The following is a 7712-nucleotide window of genomic DNA, read 5'->3' on the forward strand; positions in this document are numbered from 1 at the left end:
GGCCACTGCAAGTTTATACACAGATAAGAGGAATTAGAAACTTACCTCAAATAAAACACAGTATCTAATGGGTTAAATGTGTGGGCCTGGAAGGTTGAACAGGAAAGTTGAGACCATATGTGGCTGTCAGACCCATAAATTTATAGCAAAGTTATCATTTACAGCAATGGGGTATTCAAATTAATATTCCTGCAATCCCAGACACCGCTCATGATGAAATTATGACTGAAATGGTAGATGCTCTTGGGGAAGGTATTAATATATGTCATCACAAAGAATCTCAGACTGTTGTTCTAAAGAATGAAAATCCCAGTCTGATTTTACCAAAGAAGACTCATGTTGTTATTAAAGATTGAAATTCCCAATAGTTTTATCTTTACTACTAAAGACTCGGGAGCCAGATGCTAGCATGAAAACCTGCTAGCTCAGAGAAGCAGAGAAAGCACCGAGCTGATGTTTCTACTCAGTTCACATCTCAGAGGAAAAGAGCGAAAAAGCTCACCAGCCCAGGAAGTAAAGGCCAAAAAAAGCCAAGGCCAAAGGTCAAAAAGCCCAAAACCCCAGAGAGCTAGAGCCCCTTCTATTTCTCCATGCTGTCTTAAATACCCTTCAACTCAGAGTCCTCTACTCTTTAATCCCTGACAGCTGGTTTCTTGCTCTGCCTCTTGACCTAGGGTTAACCTTATTAAATCCTGTGTACAGAAAACTCTTGGATTAAAGGTGAGTGTTAGGGCTGGCTGAACCACACCATAATCATCTGTTTACAATAAACAGAATGTTTTCGGATTAAAAGTGTGTGTTAGGACTCAACCACACCAAAGAAGAAACAGGGTTTACAGTTCACAATCTTGGGGGTTCACAGTGGGATTAGACATCCTGCAACAGACTAGAAGCCAGATTCAGGGGTAAAAGCCTACTGGCTCAGATAGGTAGAGAAAGCACCCAGCTGACCTTCCTACTCAGCTCACGTCCCAGAAGGAAGAAGCCAAAAGCCCTTTCTTCTCCACTCTACCTTAAATACCCTTCAACTCAAAGTCCCTCCTTTCTGTTTAATCCCTGTCAGCTGGTTACCTGCTCTACCTCTTGACTAGGGTTAACTTTATTTAATCCTGTTACTGAGAGTTCTGTATCAAAATTAAATGAATATATTAAGTCAATCAATCAGTAAATATTGAATAAAACTTTAAAGGTTTTAAATATCATCTAGAGTCTGAGGGAGAGCAGGCAAACTATTACTAGAACAGAAAACATCTAACCCAGAAAACACATTCTTTCTTCCCTGCCTTTGGACAGCAGCTCATGTCCAGGTTAGCCTTGAATTCACCACGTGTCAGAGGATTACCTTAACACCTAATCTGTTTGCCTCTGCCTCCTGCTCAGATTATAGGAGGTGTGTGATACCAGGGCCCAGCCATATTCTATTTCACCTCAATTCACTTGTCATAATACAAATAAAACCACCTTAATTCCTTTTCTATATGATTTGTGTATTACCTGGGAATTAAGTTACTATCCTGATTCACCATCTCTTCAATCTCTTATACTCAACATGGAATACCTGCCCCACAAAGTGACTTTTCAAAGTAAACTCAAGTAGATTTAGCAGATTGGTTCATAGCTCTATCTCATTCCTTAAGGAGCAAATGGGAAAATATTGTGATAACTGTTGCTTATAAGGCCAACTAATCCAAGGTATCAGGACAGACGTGTGTGTGTGTGTGTGTGTGTGTGTGTGTGTGTGTGTGTGTGTATTGACTTGAATAGGAATGGTCCCATAAACTCATATGTTTGGATGCTTGGCCCGTAGTGGCATTATTAGGATGTGTGGCCTTGTGGAGGAAGTGTGTCACTGTGGCGGAGGGCTTAGTGGGGCACTTAGTCTCCTATTGCCTGTGGTTCAAAGTGTAGAATTCTCAGCCCCTAAACTGTGTGTGGGGGGTGCACGCCTATAATCCCAGCACTCAGGGAGGCAGAGGCAGGCAGATCTCTGTGAGTTTGAGGCCAGCCTGGTCTACAAAAAGAGTCCAGGACAGCTAGGGCTACAAAAAAAAAAAAAAAAAAAAAAAAAAACGCTGTCTCAAAAAACAAAGGCAAAACAAAACAAAAAAACAAAACCCAAAAACCTTCTCCAGCTCCATGTCTGAAAGCTGCCGTGCTTCCTGTCATGACGATAATGGACTAAACCTCTGAAACTGTAAGCCAGCCCCAATTAAATGTTTTCTTTATGAGCTGTTGTGGTCATGGTGGCTCTTCACAGTAATAAAACCTACCGAAGACGGTGTTTGTGTGTGTGTGTGTGTGTTCAGCTACACATATAGGCATAAAATGTGCATAGTTCTGTATTAAAATTAGTTACAGGGCACACTACAATCAGAGTCCTCATATGGACACAAGATAGGTTCAGAAGAACAGTAACTTTGTAGGTAGAACTTGAGTGCTGGGACTCAAGCCAAGTCCAAGGAAACAGTTTATATCTGGAAAGGAAACGTCTTTGGAAAAGAGCAGACGGCAGTCATTTACGGAATCTGGTCTAACAGGTCTGTCTGCTACTGTGTGTGATCACTGAGTGGACAGTGACTTGAGCAAACGAATTTGTCTTTCATCGCACAGACGTAGTGTGGTCACGTCAGGGCATCTTCTTCATGTCCTTGCTTTCACGTGCGTGCACTCACCACAGTTTGCGTAACTCTTCCTAGAAGGCCACCTTGTAGGAAGGACCTTCTGCACTCTGCCCCATCCACAGTGCACGGTCAGGCCACAGCTTCATTACCCTGGCCCCCACAGAGGGCCCTCTCCTTTCCAAGCTCCTCACACTTTGCCATGTCTCCCTTACACCAAGCAGGTTGAGACCATTTATTCTTGGAAAGAGCGAATAAAGGGACCAGTAAAGAAAAGGGCCAATAGAATCCAAGTAATAGAGGAAAAACTCCTGGAAATAGAGCAAAGCCTGAGTGTTGATGGTGGTGGTAATGGCAGTGTGGTGCTGGTGGGGAGTTGGCAGCTGAGCAAATAGAAAGAGCCCTTGCCCCCAAAACCCATGTTCGCTTACCTCTTACACATCAACATCTAGTGCATGAAATAAGAACGATTTATTATATTTTTAAAATATTTATGTGTGTGTGTGTGTGTGTGTGTATGTGTGTATGTGTGTGTGTGTATATGTGTGGGTGCATGCCACAGGGCACAAGTTGAGGTCAAAGGATAACTGGCAGGGGTCAGTTCTATCTACCATGTGAGACCCAGGGATGAAATTTTGTTCATCACCTTTACTCACTGAGACACCTCACTGGCCCAAAAATAGGGAAAAAAATATATGTTTCAGGTTAGATAGAGTAGCTTTAAAATGGATCTCACAGGCTGGAGAGATGGCTCAGAGGTTAAGAACACTAACTGTTCTTCCAACGGTCTTGAGTTCAATTCTGAGCAACCACATGGTGGCTCACAACCATCTACAGTGAGATCTGGTGCCCTCTTCTGGCCTTCAGGCAAAACACTGTATAAATAATAAATAAATAAATCTTTAAAAATAATAATAAATAAAATGGATCTCAGGTGAAATTTCTGTTAGTACCAGCTACTCATGGGGTTGGGGAGAAGGAAGCTAGGATGGGAGATCTAGCAACAATCAAAGGAACAAAGACAGGTTTTGCTGGGGACCCTCACTAGGAAAGAGCTTTACTACAAAGTGAACACACTTTGGGGCTAGTATATGTTAGGTACTAAGATATAAGGCCAGGAGTCCTGATGCCTGGGGTCGGATGGCTGGAAGCTGATCCTGATGACGGGCCCTATTTGAAAACCCATCTGCTGTACACGAGGTGAGAAAGAAGCTAAGGGGCGCGGCAGGTCCCCTCTACATCAGCCACAACAGTGCAGGCATCTCAGTGCACCCTAAGGTTGACTGTAAGGTAACAGTCAATACTAGCCATCACAGAATGCCACTAAACACAGATTAACAAGAGTCCTGACAGGGCTGGGATGAAGCACAGAGCTTACCCAGCATGCATGAAGCCTGGGGTTCTATCCTCAGCACTTAAACCTTAGCACGGCGGCACATGCCTGTAGTCCCAGCATTCTGAAGGGGAAGGCAGGGAGGTCAGATTTCAAGGTCATTTATAGCTGTATAATGAGTTCAAAACCAAAAAGGCTATATTTACAAATAAGGTCTCAAGAGTTCCCTGTGTCTGAGCCTAAGCCTGAAGTGTTGAGATTATAGGCATTTATAGAGGTTTTTTTGTTTGTTTGTTTTAGATTTATTTATTATTTATATGGTGTTCTCCCTGTACGCCAGAAGAGGGCAGCAGGTCTCACTATAGATGGTTGTGAGCCACCATGTGCTTGCTGGGAATTGAACCCAGAACTCTTGGAAGAGCAGCCAGTGCTCCTAACCTCCAGGCTATTTCTTCAGCTCCATTTTATAGTGTTGAGGCTTTTTCTTCTCTTGGCTACTGTGAATAATACCTCTTTGGCTATTTGTATAGAAATCTCTGTGTGGACATATGTTTTCTTTTATCATGAGTAAATGTGAAGGAGAAAAATTGCTGAGCTGTTTGACATTTTAGGAAATGGTCATGCTTTTTCAAGACTGGCTACAAGAGTTTACATTCCTTAGAGCAGTATATGGAGGTTTCAGTTTCTCAATTTATTGCTGCCTTTGAGGTTTTTGTTGTTGTTGGTCTGTGTTCAGAGATCAAACCTGGGCCTTCATGCCGCACTAGGGAAATGATAGGCAAGTGTCGTTGTACACACCCCAAGCCCATCTGTCACTTTGTGGGCTTGGAACGCCCCTCACTATGTCTCCACTGCCCACATGTGCACATGTAGATCATTGCTCATGATGCTGAACAGCTTTCAAGGACACAGGACGTTCGTATACTTTCTTAATTGTTTTCGCTTTGTCTTCCTAGTCTTGAGTTGTAACTGCCTTTTGTATATTCTAGATACAAGCCCCTTATCAGATGTATAATTTACATTTTTCCCAGTTTGTGACTTTATTTTTAACTTTATTTCCATGGTCTTTGAAGGATAAGTTCTTAATTTTTATAAGATACAAACTACATTTTTTTTTTTATCATTTGTGCTTTTGATGCCTTAAGATTTTTTTTCACCCTATGGATAAGGTGAAGTTCTCTTCTATTTCCAATGTTTTTTTGTAGCTCTAGCTCCTACATTTTTGTCTACAGTCCATTTTGAGTTGAGTTTCCTGAACATTACAAGGTATGAACCTGTGTACTGTGGGCAGCCAACATTGCTTGAAGAACTAAAAGAAAACACAAACAAAACACAGCCTCCCTGGGCTGGTGAGATTACTCCATAGGAAAGGCTCACTGCAAATCTTGATGACCTGAGTTTGATCCTGAGGACTCACACCATGGAAAGAGAAAACTGACTGCCAAGTTGTCCTCTGACTGCCACATATCACTACACATATACCCACAGATACCCATACAGTAAGTAAATAAATAACTGTAAAGAAACTATCCTTTACTGTAAAGCAATTTTTCTAATTGAATCACCCAGTGTCTTTGCTGGAAATCAGTTCACAATAGACACAAGGATTCATGCTGGGATTTGAGAACATACTCATGACTTAGCAAATTCTAACACAAATTGGTCAGAATATTGATAACTAATATTATCACACATTTCCTATTTGTTTGACCATCACAGGAAACTGCTACTCTTGTTTTGTATAGTCTGTGCTCATTTGGGTTTACAGTTACCATACTTGAGGTCTCTTAATTCCTTCTTCTATTTGAGAACTTGTTATATTTGTGTGTGTGTGTGTGTGTGTGTGTGTGTGTGCGTGCATTTGATTCTCTCCTTTCATAATGGGTATTCTTGGGGTGGAACTCAGTTTATCAGACTATATAAGTGCCTACACCCACTGAGCCACTTCATAGGCCTCACTTCCTGTGAATTTCTTATCTAGAACTTTTTTTTGGGGGGGGGCAGTCTGGAGGACACAGTTTGGTATTTTTATAGCAGGAACTTAAAAACTATTTTTGCTGAAAACCACTGATTTCTCACTTGGAACCTCAAGCTAAGCAAAGACAGGAAGAAAGCCTGGCTTCTTGGTCTTCATTTTGTTTCTGTCTATCTTATTTTGAGTTTGCTCCTCCCCAACCCTTCCTGTAGGCCTGTTAATCATGCTCAGAACATCTGGTTATGGTTGATTAGCCCTAACTTTACCTGTCTCTCTACTATTGTTGTGAAGAGGCTCCGTGACCAAGGCAACTTAAAAGACAGTGTTTAACTGGGACTTGCTTACAGTTTAAGAAGGTAAGTCCATGATCATTATAGTGGAAAGTGTGGCAGCTGGCAGGCAGGTGTGGTGCTGGAGCAGTAGGCTGAGAGCTCACATCAGATCTGTAAGTTGCAGAGAGAATGAGACTGGACCTGTCTTGGGCTTTTTTTGCTTTTTGTTCTGTTTTTGTTGTTGTTGTTGTTTGTTTGTTTGTTTTCAAGACAGGGTTCTCTGTGTATAGGGCTGGCTGTCCTGGAACTCACTTTAAAGACCAGACTAGCATCGAACTCACATAGATCCACTTGCCTGTGCCTCCCAAGTACTGGGATTAAAGGTGTGTACTGCGCCCGGCTTTTGTTGCTGTCTCTTTTTGTGACAAGATTTCTCTGTGCCCTGGTTGTCCTGCAGCTGGCTCTGTAAACCAGGCTGGCTTTTGAAAACTCAAAGTCCACCTGCACTGACACATCTCCTCCAACAAGGCAACACTTCCTAATTCTCAAACAGTTCCACTGACTAGGGACTAAGCATTGAAACATGAGCCTATGGGGGGCCATTCCTATTCAAACCACCACACCTTCCCAAAGGCAAGAGCAAACCTCTGGAGCCTAAGTTGGGAACAAAGCAATATCAAAGACATGAATATTAATGTCTATCAAGATGGTTCAGCGTAGGTAAGGGCTCTTGCTACCAAGCCAAAAGACCTGGGTTCGGTCCTTTAGATGCACTTGCTAGAAAGAGAAAACTGACTTCTATAAGTTATCTCCTGAACTTTGCACATGAGCTGGGCCATGTGTACCCTCATGTGTATATGCAAGCCCACATACACAAATAACTTTGTTTAAAAAACAAACAAACAAACCTTAAAAGAGGGGCTGGAGAGATGGCTTAGCGTTTCAGAGCACTGGCTGCTTTTCTGGTGGACCTGGGTTTGATTTCCAGTATACACACGGTGGCTCACAACCATTCGTGACTCCACTTTCAGGGGATCCACTCCTCTCTTGTGGTCTCTGTAAACACTAGCCATGCATATGGTATATAGAAGCACATGCAGACAAAACACTCATACATATAACATTACATTAAATCAAAAGATATGAAATTTTTCTTCTTTTGAAAAACTTGTGAATGTCTGCTTTTGTTTTGATATCTCACTGTAATTAGAAATATTTTTCATAGTAACAATTCTTTCCAGTCAAGGCTTGAGGCCATGATCTTGGCCAGCAGAAAAAAGGAGCCTCTTGACTCATCCATCCTTCAATGGCCACACCTACAGATTACTTTTTGCCCAACAGAAGAATGGAGTCTCTTGACTTCTTCAATGGCCACACCTACAGCATTTAAAACAAAACTCTCTGTTGAGCACCCTTGAGACCTCATCAACCTCAATCACTTTCTTCTGAGTGAATCTTGGCACCAACTATGCCAGTGTCAGTGCATATCCACAACTCTGAGTCTACTATCGCAC

The sequence above is a fragment of the Meriones unguiculatus genome, chromosome 8 (assembly GCF_030254825.1).
Source record: "Meriones unguiculatus strain TT.TT164.6M chromosome 8, Bangor_MerUng_6.1, whole genome shotgun sequence".
Classification (NCBI taxonomy): domain Eukaryota; kingdom Metazoa; phylum Chordata; class Mammalia; order Rodentia; family Muridae; genus Meriones; species Meriones unguiculatus.